The sequence below is a fragment of the Zonotrichia leucophrys genome, chromosome 1 (genome assembly GCF_028769735.1).
Source record: "Zonotrichia leucophrys gambelii isolate GWCS_2022_RI chromosome 1, RI_Zleu_2.0, whole genome shotgun sequence".
Lineage (NCBI taxonomy): Eukaryota > Metazoa > Chordata > Aves > Passeriformes > Passerellidae > Zonotrichia > Zonotrichia leucophrys.
Genome location: NC_088169.1, coordinates 73,349,965 through 73,368,313, shown reverse-complemented (window position 1 = coordinate 73,368,313; position 18,349 = coordinate 73,349,965).

The following is an 18,349-nucleotide window of genomic DNA, read 5'->3' as shown; positions in this document are numbered from 1 at the left end:
TTTTCATATGATGCTTACCAATAAAGTTGTAATGTTCATTTATGAGTGGGACCATAGAGTTACTGGAGCAAAATACTCCCACAATACTGTAGAAAATTTCAGAGGATGGCAATAAAAGTAAAATGAGAATTGAAGTGCAGCTCAGATGAGCAATTGTGGCTGATAAAAAGTCACTGGTGTCTTAGCTGCCCTGCATGAGGGATGACAAGGATGGTCATGGATGGTATCCAAAAACCTCCAAGAACTCTTCATTTATCTGATCTCAAAGTTTAAGTTTTCTTGCCACAATATTACTTCTCCTCCTTTGCCTTCTACAGTTACCTACAGCAAGGGATATTTTCCCAGGCACAAACCAAATTGTTTTCCCTTGTTTCCCCCTTGTTTGTTGTTTGTTCATCTTTCTGAATAACTGCTAGCATTAGTCATTTGTTCTCAGTGGTGCTCACATGCTGCCTGTGTCTGGAGGACTTTGAGGCTAGCTGGCAGCAGAAAGCAGGCTGGAGGCCAGAGACTTTGTTCTGTACATTGCCCTGACCTGCAGGTTGGCTACCACTGATCCTGGCTGTTAGCCTGTCCTGCTTTTCTGCAAAATGAATTGAAGGTTGGCTGATCATGAGGCTTCTCTAATAAATGCTTTGTTATGCCTCATAGCTTTGTGTTTGTAGCTTTCCAGCCAGTTTTTAATCCATGTGACAATGTTCATTTCCAGGCCAGTTTTGATTATTATTCTTTGGTGTGAGATACCCTGTCATTTGCCTCCCTAAAATCCCAGAATGTTTCCTTTACGTCATTGCTTTTGTTCAGTATTAGTAAAACGCCATCATAAAATGTAATCAAGACTGTTTGGCAAGATCTTTCATTTAGAAACACATGTGACTTATTGCACATAATTCCACTGCTCTGTTGATTTTTCACGATCATATTTTCAATCTTAATGTTGTATTAATGTGGAGGGAAGAGAGGTACACACACACATTTGTTTCATACCTGACCAATCATTTTTTATGCATTTACACTTCCTATAATGTAGAGCACATATGCAAGGGAGTTATGTTACTTTTCCATGTGGTTTAGGCTGTTTGTTTATTTTGTCATTAGTTCTCAGTGAGAAGGTCATCCTTTCCCCCAGATGTTTACTACTTTCCAAACCAAAAAAGATTTCTCTCATAACTTGCATTGCAGACCTAATACTTGTAAAATGCATGAACGATGCCAACACAGTAATGGTTTCAAGAACTTTCTATGCACAGAGCTGGTTTACCACCACGCCGTGGCTCATCACCATTTAGGAGAGAGGCGTAGCTTTTAATCAGTAAACCAAGTCTTGGCCAATTTGAAAACACAATGCATGGGATGTGAGAAGGGGGCATGTGTGAGAGATTTGGGAGAGATTTGATGCACTGGTTTCTCTCTGTTTTCCCGTTTACTTCCATTCTTTAAGTTATTTTCACATATTCCCTACAAGAAGGAAAAAAGGGTGACAAACAGGGAGCATTTGGATGTTGACACATTGGAAAAGACTAGTCCAAATTTGATAACTCCATTTTCAACCTTAGTCTTTATACCCTTCTGGCCCTTCTTAGGTATATTTACATCTCTGAAAATGTAGAGCACATAAGCATGGAGGTTCCTGAGGTTTAAATATATTATCTCTACTGAAGAATTTTCTCTTTGCAGATTTTGTGATTACTGTGGGTGTACTCAGCTACCTCTGCATAGGTTATTACTGACTGCAATGAGAGCAGGCTTCAAAATTAGCTCATATACACATGATAGAGAACCGACAAGGACAAGTTAATACATTGCAGTTTCAGATTTCTATGAGCCTGAAGATGTATATGTGTATACATTTTTTGCCTTTGGAAATATTAGAGATATATTTCCTTGAGGAAATGAAAGATGCGTATTCAGTATCTAATGTAAAAATGAATTTGTTGTTTGGAAGGGGGTGGGTGGCTCAAATTTCTGATATGTCTGAAGTTGAATTTCTTCATATAGAGTCGCTATTTTTGCCTTGATAGAATGAGAACACTGGTGGGACTTGCTAGAGAAGTTTATTTTGCTAGCCAAAAGCTGACTAGGCATCTCTGAGCAGCAGGTGGTAAGGATAAGAGATAGGTTGAATTAAATCACCATAGTGAACAGGGTTTGTTTTAAGGAGAAAGAAATTGTTTTAATGACACCAAATTCCACTTGTGACTTTCTCCTCAGCAGAGACAAGCTGTAACTATTTTATGTTGAGCAAAATATAAATCTTTTGGTCTGCTACTATAATAGCCAAAATGTCAGAGCTAATGTTACTTGATTTAGAGTTTGTGGCATCCACCTGATATGGAAAGGTGAGAGCCATGTTGTAGAGCATTGCAGCAATAATCATAGCAAATGTCAGGACAGAAACAGTTTGTTTCTTTTCCTCATTGTGGGATTTTTGCTACACACAAGTTCTAAACCATGATTTTACGTCAGTTGTCCTGAGGACAAGGTTAACAACTATCTTCAGTTCAGCATTTTTGTAAGTTAGTCCCAGAAATATTTTCGACTGAGTCTGCTGCACTTTCAGAGAAGCCAGATGTGGCACTGATGACCATGGCACATGCCTGGACAGGCAGACTTTGGGCTTGGCTGAGACGTGCAACGAGCCACCTGTGAAAGAGATGCAACTTTTCAATACCTCAGGGATGGAGAATTCAGATCCTGTCTCTAAATAAAGTTATCCTCAGAAAACTGCTGAGTCAGCCTCTAACTTAATACTATTTTCTGAAATCATAGCACTTGGATAAATTAGCTCAGCTCACATGGTACCATCAGAGGCAGCCAAATGGGAAACAGTGGTGCCCAGCTGAAAATGGAAGGGACAATGTCCAGGGTAGGAGAAATAATTGGGGGTCATCAGGCTCAAGTTTGAGAGAAATCTGTCTCACTAAATTCATTATTAAAAATGTAAAAAACATCTCAAACAAGCCAAGCTTTAAAATGTTTCAGATTCTGAACATCACTTTAGTTAAAAAACTTACTAAAATACAGCCTAATTCATAAAATGCAGCTGCATGGGTAGAAGCTGTGATAATCCATGCACCTTCTGATGCATTGTCTTGGCTAGTATTCAGAAAGAGTCAAGTCATCAAGTATTCTGGTAATAAAGCATCTCACAAGCACTGCAGTAATGGGAGTCTCAAGTGTCCTTTGCACCTTCCCAGCAACACCGTGGTCACCATCCCTGGAGACCTGCAGGAACAGCCCAAACCAGGGATGCTGTACGTCTGCCCCTTCCCACCTTAGTGATGGCTGATGGGGGAAATAATCTCACAAGGTAACGATCAAAACATATTTATAGAAAACTGATACTCTATACATTTATTATTAAATAAGAATATGGCTCAAGCAAACAAAAAAAAAAATCCATGCCCTTCCACAAGTTTTCTGCTGCTTAAGCTGTCTTTGGAAATGGTGATTATTATTGACAACTTCTTATGTAAAAACAAAGAATTTTGAGGGAGGGTTTCTTTACTATCTGTTAAATTGTGTATGAAAGGATTTGGAATGAATATGCAAATGTAGAAAAGAAAATAGGCAGTAATTGTGTGGAAAACAGACAATTTTTATATTGTGTGTGAGCCTAATGAAATACATATTTTCCAGTTGTTTATGATTGTTGTCATCCATGGGCAAGGTGATTGCAAATGACATCTCTGTCTGTGCCTGTCTATAGTGAGCTTTCCACTTGCCACCATCAGAAAAGAAAGGAATGCTTCCCTTGTCCTTTCCAGGTGTGACTGCTCCTTAGCACAGTGTATTCATGCACTGCTCATTTTCCCTCTTTTCATCTGTCAAAACTCAGTATCACACCATACCAGCTCAGGCTTTCTGGATCAAAAGAGTGGCAGATCAACAGATTTTTACCTTGATCACTATAAAACAGTAATAACATTTTTCTTTCCCCCATGAGATAATGCGAAGGCCTCCTTTAGAGTAAATCAAAGAGAAGCTCTATAACCTGTCCTCGTCCTGGAGGGTTTGCTTCTATGCATTTCTGGCTCTGCACTTTCCTCAGCCACATGTACACACATTCATGTGCACGGACACCTAGATGGATTCATCACTTTCCTGTCCATTGTTTTCCTGCCTGCTCTGGTTTCATCCCGCGGTTTTCAGCCAAGGCCTCTGGCCACCTGTGGGGCAGCATTGTCCCACTGTGCAAGCCCTTGCCCTACTCTGTCAGCAAGCCCTTGCATGTTCCTTTGGCTCAGCCTGTCCACAGGCAGCTGGAACAGGAGCCAGGCAGGTGGTTTCTGCTTCCAGCTGGGAAGAGAGCTTGTATCCTGCCCTCCTGCAGCTGGAGAGACAGGAGATGTCTGCAGTCATAAAATCCAAACTGTATGGTCTTCATAAACCCACACAACTTTATCTCCACAGGACAGATGAGTCCAGCACATGGGTGGTACAAGCAGGAGAGCAGCTTGATTGGGAAAGAGCTGCTACAATCCCCAGGTGCGGCTGAGCATCCTGAAGATCAAACCTGGGACTGTGCTTTCCATGCTCCACTCGCAGGCTGCATGGATGTTGTTGTTTACTGCGTTGTTTGTGGCCAGAAAGGGTCCCTGGCATTAATGACCATGACCTCTGCTTTGAGACTGGGTAATTGCCATTGGATCAGAGCACACATGCTGTTCTACTGCAGTCATAGCAGCTCCAGGGAAGTAGCAAGTCCGCATCGCTTTCCAAGAAACCGTTTCAGTCCTGCTGCCCAGAGTTCAGCTTCGCACAGCATATGCAGACAGCTGGTTTGCATGAAGACCCCATCACCTGGGAGTGTGCCAAAATCCCTCAAATGCCTGTCCCTGAGCTCAGAGGATTCCTGGGAGGAGAACTCTGCCTCTCACTGCGCCTTTGCTGGCAATAGCAGCAGCAGAGGACTGGTTCACAGCTCTGCTGCATACCAGGTCACGACTGGAAAGGGATTTTGTGGCTTGGCCTCTGAAGTCAGGATTTGTCTGGAGATGTTTCTGAATTATGTGGACAAGATGGAAGCTATAAACTGCTGAAAGTAAGACATTTGCAGAAGAGGCCAGATAAGGCAAAGCAGTCCTTTTTCTTGCCTTCACTGACATCCTTCCCTGTGTCGGCGTGTCAAGCAGAGATGAACATTTCTGAAGTAAGAAATCATAACTTGATCTGGCTAACAAATTGCCAGAGCCATTCTGTGAAAGCGCCTCAGACACTAAATCTGATATCAATTCCCTTTTCTCACCCTAAATCCTGCCTTTTTACATCCACAGTTAATCATTCCTACTTTTCACATCATGTGTCATGACACGAGCCCCACCTTGGGAGCATAACAAGGTTACCCCTCACTACTTCCATTCCCTTGGGCCTCTCATATTACCTGCCTCTGGTAAGAGGCTGCCCACACATTGGCACTTTTACATCCCTGCAAATATACCCTGTATTTCTTGATGAAGCTGTCTGCTGACTCAAAAGGCTGTCACTTACTTCACACAGCTACTTCTCCATGCAAAGGCTCCAGTTCCTCTGTTGTGCAATCTGTCTATTTGATCTTCTGACAGAGAAAAAGAGACATTTGCTATTTCCTCAGCATGCAAGAGACAATCAGCCCTTCTATGGGGCAATGACTTGACAGAAATAACGTACAGTCCCTTTCTTATTCTTAGAATAAAACAGCAGCATGTAATTCACTCTGAAAATTGTCCCTGCACTGCCTGCACATGTACTCCCAGTAGCTTTTTGAGACTTATAAAAAAGGTGGGAATTATGGCTTCCCTCTGGAATTGTACTGCTGAGCATCAGCTAATGTTAATAAATCAGAGCAACTAGCTGCATGCTGGGTGAGTAAAGTTAGGCACCTGCTTTGAAACTATTTGTCCCATTTTACTTCCAGCAAGTCATCTAGTCTGCTGTTTCCTTACTACTCAAGTTATTAATACTTTGCCCCCTAAAGAGGTCTCCAACGCTGCCTTTCCAGTTTGTCCTGCCAGGCTGGGCTGGCTCCTGTTGCTGGAAGGCCTGGAGCCAGGGGGTCCCTGCTGCAGTGTCACCAGGGCTCACACGCTGTGTCCCCTGGGTTTCCTGACCGCAGCCAGATCCAGCACTGTGGGGCATGAGCTTTGGTTCACCCAGCCTGTGATCCAGCCAGCCCATGTGGCATCCTTGGTCCAGCCAGCCCATGTGGCATCTTCCAGACAGCCCTCACACACTTCCTCCCCAGTACTTTTCCACTTGCTCACTGACGTATCTGACCTTATTTCTGAGGTTTGCCAAACATGCAGCCGGCTTCAAGCAAACCACGGAACCCAAACAAAAGAAAGCTCATTCCTCATTTTCCTGACCAGACCCAATTTGAACTATGACACTTCCCCAATTTGAACACGTGAGATTTGCCTGCCAGCCACTGGGAAAAAAAAACCCCAAATAATCCTCTCTGGGAAACAGTGGTCAAGCTGAGACACAGCACTGCGCATCTCCCTGCATCTCGTGCCCCTGCCTCCACTCTGGGTATCTAGACCTTGGATCAACCCCTTGCACCCTTGGTTATCCAATGAGTTGCAGCTAAAATATTTTTAACCTCATGAGTATGTTTTTTAGCACTATAATCTGGATTTGCTACCGATGTGGAGAGCTATTTCTGGTAGGTCCTGTTTCACTGTGTCATCCTGACACTCTCTGTGTGAAAGGCACCCACTGTCCTGGTGCACCTGCAGGCCCCTAAGCACTGTCTGCCAGAGAGTTCTTGTCTCAAAAAAATAAACCCACTGTATCCTGCATCTCTTGGGCTCAAAAAAATAAATCCGCTGTATCCTTTGATTACCTCAGAGGAGTAAATTTCCTTGCTTTTAGGTAGCATATTGTTTTAAAATGGGTATTCTTCAAATAGATTTGCTACAAGCAAAACAGAAAGCCTTGGACCAGCAATCCCAGCCAATAGCTCATGAAAGTGAAGTTAGTCTAAATGACTGTGCACAAGGTCACTTTTTAAAGATGTCTGTGGAAATCCACTTCTTTTATGCAATTTCCTTTTTGCTGCAGTCCTCAGGATAAGATGGACTGGCAAATCCTAGGCTGTTTCTATTTTAGTGTACCCTGTAAGAAATAACTGTGAGGTTCAGCAAAACAACAGCAGCCTCTGGAGACAGAGAACACCAGCAGCACTGGTCTCCTGTTCCCTTTGCCCTTTCTGTAGGCACTCAGCCCCAAAAATGCCACTGGCTTCTCTTCCCTCCTCCTCCAGGCAAAACTTCTTTCCTTCTTTCTTCACCCTCACACATTTACCTTTCTCCTCCCTGTTTCCCTCCATGCTGCAGTGTTTTTGCACTGACCATCCTGTCTGGTTTTATTCTCTCATCCTCCTCTCAGGACACTGCTGCTCCAGTGGCTCAGCATCCCTGGCTGTCCCAGAAAGCCACCTTTTCCTTGTCTGACCCTCTGAGAACTCTTCCACTTGCCTTGGAAAGCGCTCACATCCTGCCCAGCTGCTGAGAGTCCCTCAGCCATATTCCACCATATGGCACCGCATCCGCCCGCTTTATCTCATGGAAAATATCAAGATAATCAGACCTGCCTCTCTGTGATTCATGTAACCATCTGTCTGGGCTTCCCACTGTTCGAGTGCTCTGATACCCACCCTGCTAGCCAGAATATAAGTGGGCTTTTACTGTCCAAATTTCTTAATCTAAACAAACACGAAAGGCCAAATTCTGCTTTGGGCTCCTTTTCCACAAATCCCATTTGTGACATCAAATGGGGCTATTTGAATCAGTGTGAGCATGGAGTTTGGCCCAGAGTTTTCCAGCTGATTTATGGTGTCCATCTGGCTGCTCTTAATCAAGGAGAGCCTGGCCTGAGCACAGTTTTTAAACAACACCATTATAGAAAAAGCTGAGCTATGGCCACCGCCATACTTGATACCAGCTATGATGACACAGCTCTGTCCCTCCTGTGTCACTTCTTGTCTCCTGAGCTTTCAGGCACTGCCTGTCTGCTCAAGTCATTCCCTGCCTTCAGTAAACCCTCTGAAATGGGGAGGATGAACTTCTGAAAAAAGCAGTTTAACTGCTACTGGCTGCTTCTGTAAAGCACCCTTCTCCATGGCTTACCACAGGTGTCTCCAGCCAGGGGGAAGAAGCTGGCAGATAAAACTGGTTGTCTCCCAGTTCTGCTTAATACCCAAGGAATTGGTTGCAGTCAGCAGGGCCTTGAGCAGACCTGGTCTCCTGGAATGTGTGCTGCAGCATCAGTGCTCCTGACATCCCTTTCCCCAAAGGCATCAGCCATGCAGAGCCTCAGGCCTCTGCCCAGGAACCAGTGCTGCAGTGGGGTCCAGCTCCCATGATGGAGTGCTGCCAGCACTTCCCTGGGGAGTCCAGCTCTCCCTGGCATCCATCTCCTGGCCCCATCTGGAGAGCTGCTGAGAGAGCCCAGCCCTGGCCTGCAGGAGTCAAGAGAAGTGGAGTGGGATGGAGGTGGAAACACCCCTTGTACCCAGACAAATGGGGCACCATCCCAGTGTGTATGACAAGCAGTGATGGGTATACCTGAATCACATCCTTTCCAGTCGTTTTAGGAATGAAGAATTTAAATTCTCAAGGATGCAACCCTTGAAAAATCATGTTGTGTGGCCTGCTTTCCCAGCCAGGCTGTCCACCTTGCACCACCAGCCTAGTGAAAGCCCAACAGCACACAGTGAGTCCAGTTTCTGATGAAAATGTCTTAACACTTTAAAGGAAAATTTTTGAAACTGAAATCTGTGTATTTTCTTCATACTGAAAATAAATTACTCTTACAGTTCCTTGTAGACTTTGTGACATGCCCAACATCTGCAATATTTTAAGACCACTGTTATTGAAACCCAGTGAACATCAGAGAATCTCAGCTTGCCTTTAAGAATTAAAAAAGCTTCTATTCCTTGACTTTTCAGAAAAAATCCTCATATTGAAACAAAGGAGCCTGCAGTACAGAGGTTACAAAATCAGTCAAAAAGCAAATAGAAGTGATGTGAGCCTGATAATTTTAAAATCTCAAAATTTCTGAATGCCAGGGATTGGTGACACAAAATTTCCATACAGACAATTCAGTGAGTCTTCTAATCAGTCAGCATGATAAAAAGTCTTTTGGATGCTACCCACAGGATTTGTTATTTTTATAACTCTTGGCTCGTTTAAGTTATTTTTTAAATTATTCTATCTCATTACAGTTTGATGTTAATTAGCATAGAGCTGAAAAAAGAAAATGTGTTAAATCTGAAAACCAGGAAGAAGCAGGGAAAAAAGGCCCTAAGTTTCCAAAGACAATGCTATCGCAGCCATGTTTCCTAATCACTTCATGCAGAAATTAATCTGAAAGTGGAGTCAGGAACCTACACTTTCACCTTTTTGCCTCAAGCCAAGAAGGTCTCAGAACTTCTCAAAGAGGGCTACAGCCCAGGTATGTTCAAAGTGACCCATTATAACCAATTTTTCAAAGTCTCTTACAAAGCAGAGGATCTGAAGCTGTGTAGGGTCATTCTGCAGGGTCTCTCCAAGTTCCAGCACATCAGCACTGCCTGGCCTGGCCATGCAAGTGGCAAAGACCAGCTCTTGGGCATCACCAGGGGAAAGATTTATCTGTTTGCTGAATTGAAATCCAGTATTTCAATATCTTTTTTCCAAACAATAGGGGACCTTGTGGAGAAAATGTGAAAGCCAAGGGGGAAAACTCGGTCCTGCTGTGTGTGCAAACAGGAGCCTGGGTTCTCACAGAAGCAGGCTGACTGCTCTGCTCAACAACTTCTGCTTTTGAGTTCAGTCTGAATCTGATGTAAACTGGTACCCAGTTCTTGAGGACAGAAAGGAGAATGCTGGAAGGTACCTCAACTCTGCGTTTGCATCCTTTGCCATCCTGCCAGGCTGGACCATCCTCCCTCTTCACTGTTTTCCAAGTATCCTCCTCAAGAGAACTGGCACAAAAAAAACACCCAGAGCTGTACAACAGTAAAGACAACTGCTTAAAATTTTCCTCATTAATGGCTTTGCCTTTTCTCTGCCCTTAAGCCATCTTTTTAATCCCTTTCAACATTTTCTTGCCTATTCTCTGCCATGCTTTCTGACCTTGCAAATCAATCTGTTGTGCAATGCAGTATTAAATGCACCCCTGGCAGCTGGATGAACTGTACTCTTTCCCCCTTGTCCACTAATCCAGTAAGCAAATTCATCAGGTCTGACTCTTCTTGGGGAGCCTCTCACAAGGCTGGAAAACAGAAGCATGCAGCCCAAATGCTTTCCCAAGGACAGTAACATTTTTCAGTCATCATCCATAACCCAGTCTGGCTCTCCAGCACGAAGTGAGAGTAAAATTAATGTCGGTGAGGTGACTCGTGAGTGGTTCTGGCAAGGGTGGAAAGGCATTCGGCTCTGCCACTTCAAATACAAGATTATATTTGCTTTTAACATTCTCACACCTGGAGAGGCTCCCGTTTTCCCTGTCAGCAGAAGCCTCCCACAGCACAGCTGGTGAGGCAGGGTGCTGCGTCTGACTGTTCCAGCCAGAAGGTGTGAAAGCCTGCAAAGAGCCTTGGGACATCACACAGTCCAAACCCCACACTGAGACAGGCTGCAAGACATCCAGACTGTCCCTGACGGATGTTTCTCTGACCTTGTCTTGAAAATTTTTTAATTATCCTTCTAATTAGAAAGCTGTAAAATTAAATGTCTCTGGCTGCAAAATATAGCTGACTACCGCTTGTGTGCCAGTCTGATCCCCAGGGAAGTCATGTAACAATGGAGAAGAGGAGTTCTGAGATCTCACTGGTATTTTATAGGGGTTCAGGGTCAAAATCCAGGCCAAAGTAAGTATTTCATTACTGCCTTACTAGTGAAACTCTTATTGACACAGTCACATTTTTTGGAGGACAAGAATAGATGGAAAAACAAATGAGCATCTCAGAGCATGAAGGTGAGCAGTGCTGCTCCACTCATCTCTCCCATGGGTCCAGGAGAGGAGTGTGCTTTCCTAGTCTGCCCAGGGCTTGTCCCTCATATATTCCATGCTCATGACTATTCAATGTGATGTCCCTGTAGAGAAAGAAAAAAATGTGAATTTTAAGTAGCAAAATTCTGCTTTCAATGCATTTTTCTCCAAAACACATGATTACTGAAGTGTTACAAAACACAAAATATTTCCATTTTTTCCATTTGTTTCCCTGAGTTTTCTGACAGACTCTGCTCCCATTTCTGCCCCTTGCAAACCAAAGAGTGAGCTTGGGAATTTCACTGCAAGTTCCCTCTCTAACCTCAAAGTATTCCCAAGTTCTCTTTTCTACTTTCTCCCACTTTTTTTCACATGTGAGCACCAAAACTCCCATTCATGTGCAAGGGTAGCTATTGACCTCTGACCTGAGAGAAGCTCGACCAGAAATTAGTAGTTTCCCCAAGGTCTATTAATGGAAATATTAAATAATATATCAGATGGAGCAGGTTTCAAACTCCTACGAGACACTAACATGGTCTAATGTCTCCTTGGAAACGCTGCAGCGTGGGGGTTTGGCAGAGCATGTCGGTGATACTACAGATTGTGTAGTGTGGGACTACTATAGCTGCTGGCCACTGCACCCAGTCCTTCAAGGCTTCCCCTACCCTGCCTGCTAAGGACATCCATGCAGAAACTGATTCCCAAAGCTAAAAACTGCCATCCACGTTTCCGGGTTTTTTAGACTCAAGCAGCAAGGGCACAAAAGGCACTTATTCCCAAATTATGCAAGTTTTCAGAAGGGTTTCAGCACATCCTGATGTTTTTCACTAGACATCTATAGAGACAGTCATGGACTGGAAGCTAAGAATGTCTTTTGATGAATTGTGACCCACATTCAATATTTAACTTGAATAAACTGGCTTTCTAGTACCAAAGATACTTACCGGGAATGTTGTGCTTAGACACTAAAGAAAAGCTTTACTTTCTGGTTGCTTTGGCATGAATAACCCATTTTTATCATATTTCCTTTTTAATTTTAGGTACAGGCACAGATGCATTTGTACACAGCAAAATGAGATAATCTGAGAGAAATATGTCAGGACAGATTGCAAAAAGAGGTGATATTTAGAGTGCATGAAGCAACCCATAATATGAGATGCTGGTATGGACTGCTATGTACCAGATTACATTAAAAAAAAAAAAAAGGACAAAGCAAGGGGTTTATTCTCCTTCCTTCTGAGGAATCACTTTCAGGCAAGCCCCAGGAATTAACCTGTGATCTGTTGTGCCCCCTTTTCACCCCTTCCCCCCTCCAGGAAGCAAAGGTTTCTCAGAAAGCTTCCCCAGTCCCAGCTTCTGCCCTGCACAGCTCCTGAAACTGCTGAAGCAGGTGCAGCTCCACAGGGACAATAAAGGTGTAGCAGAATGGCCCAGAACAGAGCTTTTTGGAAGCAGGTGAAAGCTCTCCTTTGGTGGTAGGGAAGCTGCACTTTGGGATGTAGCCATCTGCAGTGGGGGATCAGCTGGGCTGGACTGTCACTCCTGAGATGCTGGATGCAAACCCTGCAGGAGGCTCTTGGGGCAGGTTGTTCTCTGTGCAGCAAAACCACACCTGAGGAGCTCCTGCACAGGCTCAGGGTGGCACACAGGGGTTTGCCATCACCACACGGTGTGCAACTGCAACACGTCCTGGTGCTGCCAGCCTCAGTCCTGCTTCTGCACAGATACATGCATCCTTAATCCCCTCAAAGAATCATAGAATGGTTTGGGTTGGAAGGGACCTGAAAGATTTGTCTAGTTCTAACGCCCCTGCCATGGTCAGGGATATCTTCCACAGGTTGCTCAGAGCCCCATCCAACCCAGCCTTGGACACTTCCAGAGATGGGGCATCCACAGCTTCTCTGGGCAACCTGTGCCTCACCATTCTCACAGTCATGAATTTCTTCCTCGTGTCTAATCTAAACCTACTCTCTTTCAGTTTGAAGCAATTTTCTCTTTTCCTGTCACTACATGCCCATGTAAATACTCTCTCTCCATCTTTCTTGTAGGCCCCTTCAGGTACTGGAAGTCTGCAATGAGGTTTTCTCAAAGCCTTCTCTATTCCAGGCTGAGCAACCCCAATTTTCTCAGCATTTCCTCATAGGAAAGGAGCTCCATCTCTCTAATCATCTTGGTGGCCTATGCATGGTGAGTAATTCCCTTGGTTTTGTATGCATGGGAATTATTTGGACATGGTTCTCTGTAGGAATGAGACTTATGTGCCATTATTATTAACATAAACATGTGCTCAGCATCAACATAAAGCTGTTCCAGCCCCAAGCACTGAAAAGCAGCCATTCTGTCCTCACTCCTTGCTAGTGTATTTCAGAGCAGGTGAAAATAGAAGATAAATCACTCTGCACAGAGAGACTGAGAGAGTCAGCTGCGTGTCACTTTTTTCCTTTTTATTGGTCCTGGGGAGGCTAGAGAGCTTATGACACTTAGTAGCACAGGTGACAGCAAGGGCACCACAGCCTGTGTGGCAGTATCTTTCTGGTCTAACACACACAGAGGCTATTTATTTCTACATACTATTAATGTGATTTTTTAGAATGAAGGCACTGAAGAATGATAGCTTCTGTTCCTGCAGGGTGGAACAGGTCAGTAAAAAGGGAAGACATAAGACCTTGGTGCTAACCACATCCTAAAAATTCCTGTCCTTAGGAGTGAATTTCATCCTCCCAGCACAGCAGTGCAAACTTCCCCAACCATAGCATCCTCCAGAACTGCTTGAGCCTGACCTGAAGAGTTCCACCTCTGGGGCTGAGAAACAGGATGGCATTCTGGTTTTCAACTCCCTTTTGCTGTAGTGAAATGCTTCCAGTAAAAATAGGAGCTGTTCAGTGTGTGCCTCAAACATTTGCTGAATGACAGCAGCACTGGGACTTTGCAGTTTAGAAAATTCCTTGTTCACCCTTATGCGACATGTGAGATCATGGAAAGACAGAGTAATTCTTCTGCCTGCCAAATGCCCGATCACCAGTTAAAGATTTTACAGCATCCCTTGGTGGATATATATTAGCACCATTTAACTACTTGCAGATATTTTTCAGAGAAAGCAAATCAGAAGTGTGCAAGAGAGAAACAGGACAGCCATCTTAGCAAGAGGAAGCCACAAAAGGAGGGCAAGCAAGTCTTGGGAAACAATTCTCCTCAAATGGGGAAAGAAGTGCCTTTACGTGTTCACTTAATATGTGATGTTACCACCACTTAAAGAAACATGAATATTTTGGGGGCAGTAACAGCACAGAATGTTTCCGTGGTTAACCTGCATGCTGTCAGGTAAGTCCTCAAGTGCCTCTGGCTGTTGGCAACAGGGTCAAACAAGTGCAGCAGAGTCCATCCTTGTGGCTGCCTGAGTCACCGCTCCCAGGAGGAGAAGCTGGCAGAGGTCAGGGATGGAGAAGCTCTGTGTGGCAGCTCTGTGTGCAGGAGATGACCCCTGCAGGAGTGGAGGAGCTGTGAACATGGGTCTGGGGGTTGGTGGCTCCAGCCCAGCGCCGCGGGGGAAGCGGGGAAGTGCCGCTGTGATTGTGGGGATCAGCTGGCCAGGCACACGTACAGGCTGGCACCACGGCTGGGAAAGGTGCCCACACGCTAATGAGTACAGAGACATGGCAATTAGCTTGTAAGCACTTTGGATTAGGACCATCTGTGCCACGCTCATGCAAAACCTGCTGCCATGGGCCCTCAGCCCGCCTGGCTGAAATGCTCCGGCAGGACAAACACCCGGAGCAAGGAGCTCACACTTTTCCTGGTATCGCTGCATGTCTTCTCAGACAAAGCAGGGAAAACAATTATTCTTCAGAAGAACATTGTGTTATAACAACTCTGAGCATTATAAGCAGTTAGAACTGCTCAGACCAAGTCAGTCCTGAACTCAACAACACTTTCCAGCCGAGGAGCACAGCAGAAACATATGGCGGTTTTTGGACGGGAAGGGACAAGATGAACTGAAGACAATTCTGTGGAAGATTCAAGTACTTTTCCAGGAAAAGATAAATGATTCATCATGCTTCTAATAGCTGTTAAAGCCCTAACTGCAAAAGCAGTAGCAGAGCACAACAGGTCAGATTAATTAAGAAGGAGCAGAATGGCATCAATTCTGAAAATCTGAGAGAGGAGAAGAGTTCTGGTGAAGTACCTTCAGGGGACGTGCTGAAACCTTCCAGCATGTAATCATCAAATCAGAATTTAGAGCTCTAAACCTGCATAAAAGAACCATCAGGAGAGATGTCCTGAAAACCATGAAGGTCCAGTCCAGCATTAGGGGAGCTTCTCATGCCCTCTGTTCCCAAGATTAAGTGTTCTATTCATTGTTCCTTATAGTCTAACAGTTCATGGTAGAAAATATTACCAAATTTTTTTAAATGTTCCTGGTAAAAAGTTAATCTACTTGCCTTTTTTTTTTTTTTTTAAGATAGCCCACAGTTTATGGGGAAAGGACATGTGCAACTAGTTTTGAATCTGTCAGGAAAAAATGCTATCCACTATCTGCCAAATTTATTTGATCATTCAACCTATCAGTAATGAAATGGCAGTGATTTTGAGACAGAATAATCAGACAGGAGTCTGGCAGGGTGTGTGATGCATCTGGGGATACAGATTATAAGGTTAGCTGTGTTAACATGGATGTGCTGCAGGATCAGCAGTGCCACCTGGCACTGTACCATCCTATGTAGGCACTGCAGGATTTTCTCTTCACAAATCCAGCTGTACTTTTAAAATCCAATGTAAATTAAGAAAAATATGCAATTACTGTATAAGATATATCTAACTATGCTTTAGGATCCATTTAATGCAGAGATGCTGGTTATTACTGATCACACTGGGTAAGTCCTTGGTTCCAATGAAATCTTGAATGAAGCTCCTAGAAGCTTTAGTGAAGCTAATGGTGAATGCCTTTTCCTACAGAGTCTGAAGTCTCATTTCTGAGCACAGAGCAGAATCTAAGAAAGGTCATACCTGAGTCTCCAGTATTTCCTTGCACTCAGTGCCCTACCCTTTGAGAGATTTTTCAGTGTCTTGTGGTGACACAGGATCTCTGTTACCATTTCTCAAATGAGGCTAATGCTTCCTCACCAGAAGAGACAAGTGTGTGGAGGATGGCATGGAGGTCAGGCACACAATGGCAGCAGGACAAAGAACTCTAGGTCCAGACTAAGTCCAGAAGAGCTCTGAAAGAGGATGGACAAAATCCCACCTGCATTGAAAGCACTGCAAGCAGAGGGACTGGGCAGCACGACAGAGTGGGTCCTTTCCTGCAGGTTAGTCTGAGCTGTAATGAAACAGAGGGAAGGAGCAGGGATCTCATGGTAGGGACTCTGCTAGGTTGTCTCCTGCTCCTTTCCAGAGCACGATTCCTTCCACAGTGCACACCTTGCTGATGTACTTCGTTCAGTCCCTGAGTCTCCTCATGCCTGTAGCATAGGCCCATGTCATCCTAAACAGGGGAATGGTGCCAAATAGTGTCAAGAGTATCAAACCCTACCACCAGTGTGTACTGCAATAGTTCAATTCCATGTCCTCACCTAGATGTGGTCGGTGTACATGGCTCTCAGCTTACTGTGAGTGCCTTGTCAGAGTCCATGACAGGGAAGCCCTGTCACATTCAGCCAACTTTTCTTTCCAAGACTGATCCATGTTCTGAAATGTGGAGTCTTCCAGTCAGCTGGATATAGGGGTTCAGGCAGATTTTGGTTGCCCAAGCAACTCACATGTTATGATTCCCAAACAGTTGAGATGTTGGAAGGCTGAGGACACTTGAGGGAAATGATTATGGAAAACAGAAACAGTTTTCCAGCCATACAGTCACACTGTGGTAAGATCTGCATATTGACAAGTTTTCAACTCCTCATCATTTTCTGCATGGCCAACAGATTACCAAATATCAGACCAGACATTTTATTCTCCTTTTTTCCCTTATGAAATTCAGACACTAGCAAAAGAACCTGCCTGGGAAGAGTACAAGGGTGGCACAGTGCCCCGTGGGTGTGCTGCCTGCAGTCAGCCCCTCACAGCTTACAATTCTCTCATTAGGCTCAAGGAGCTGCACAACGCCAGATGAGGTTGTAAAATAAGATAATGAAAGATTACTGAAGATCAGGGCATCAGATCTTGATGGAACACCAGTCAGCATCGTTCCAGGGACACAGACGCAGCAGCTCAGATCACTGGATACCAGTGATAACTGTTTGCAGAGCATCCTCATCACCACATTTTTAAATTTTATTTGTTTGCCTGGAAAAACTGTTTTAACTGGCAAAGTGATGTGCTTGGATTTCAAGCGCCAGGCTGATTTCCAGCCTCTGGTGTTGAACAGTTTCCACTGCAAATCAGTGCCTGTAACCCCAATAACCTTCATTTAGTTTCACAGCTCCTGACCTGAATCAGTCCCTCAGTCATTTAATTTGAGGCTCACGATTAATTAGGTAGGTAGTTTGTGTTAATCAGCCATTTGTTAACTGTCAAAATGCCCCCACCTCATGCAAGACTGGGTTCCTCTAGCACAAGATGTCCTGGCAAGGTGGAGCACAAGGAGCTGGTCAGGCAGATCAGTGGGTTTGTGTCAGCTCCTGTCATGTATTTCAGCTTTGGCAAAATTAGTGCAAATTCTCTTTTTCCTCTCCACCTGCCCTGAGCTGTGTTTTTAAAGGTTGGCTGGCATGCACAGCATATAGCATTAACAGAAATGCTGCCAATTACTTGAGATACACTATCAAAATATTTTTAAGGCAGCTATTTTGCAAGTACAATATGAGTCATGTCTAAAGTCAGCCCCAAAGTAGCAGCCACTGCGATAAGCCAGATAAATCAAATCAGTTGGTTTGACTCACATTTCTTATTCATCAGCTTTGCAGTGATTTGTCTCTTCTGACAGCAGGCTACTTGCCTGTACACCTTTCAGAGGCAAATTCAGAGAGAAATGCAGACTGAGAGGTCTGCTAAGCAGCCCCACGCAGAAGCAAAAGGAGTAAGAGTCACAGGACATAAGAAAATGTCATATAAATCATAGAGCATAATAAAAATGATCCTACCCTGACCTGTGACCACGGGTGGGTAAAGAAACCATTGTCCTGAGCAGAGACCACTGAGCTCTGAATACTCAGCCCATTGCCGTGTGCCAGCTGACAAGTCAAGCTAAGGGATTGCGAGCCCCTTTGGATAAAAATGTACCGCAACACCTCCTGCAGTACTCCCAGATACCTAGTGACCAAACCCAATATAATAAGAAAAGATTTCAGATTCATACAATTTACAATTTGAAGTGTGACTGCCTCTTGGCTACCAAAAATACAGATAATTGAATCTGAAAGTTGTAAAGTGCTCAAAGCAGCCAGCTCCAAACAAGCTC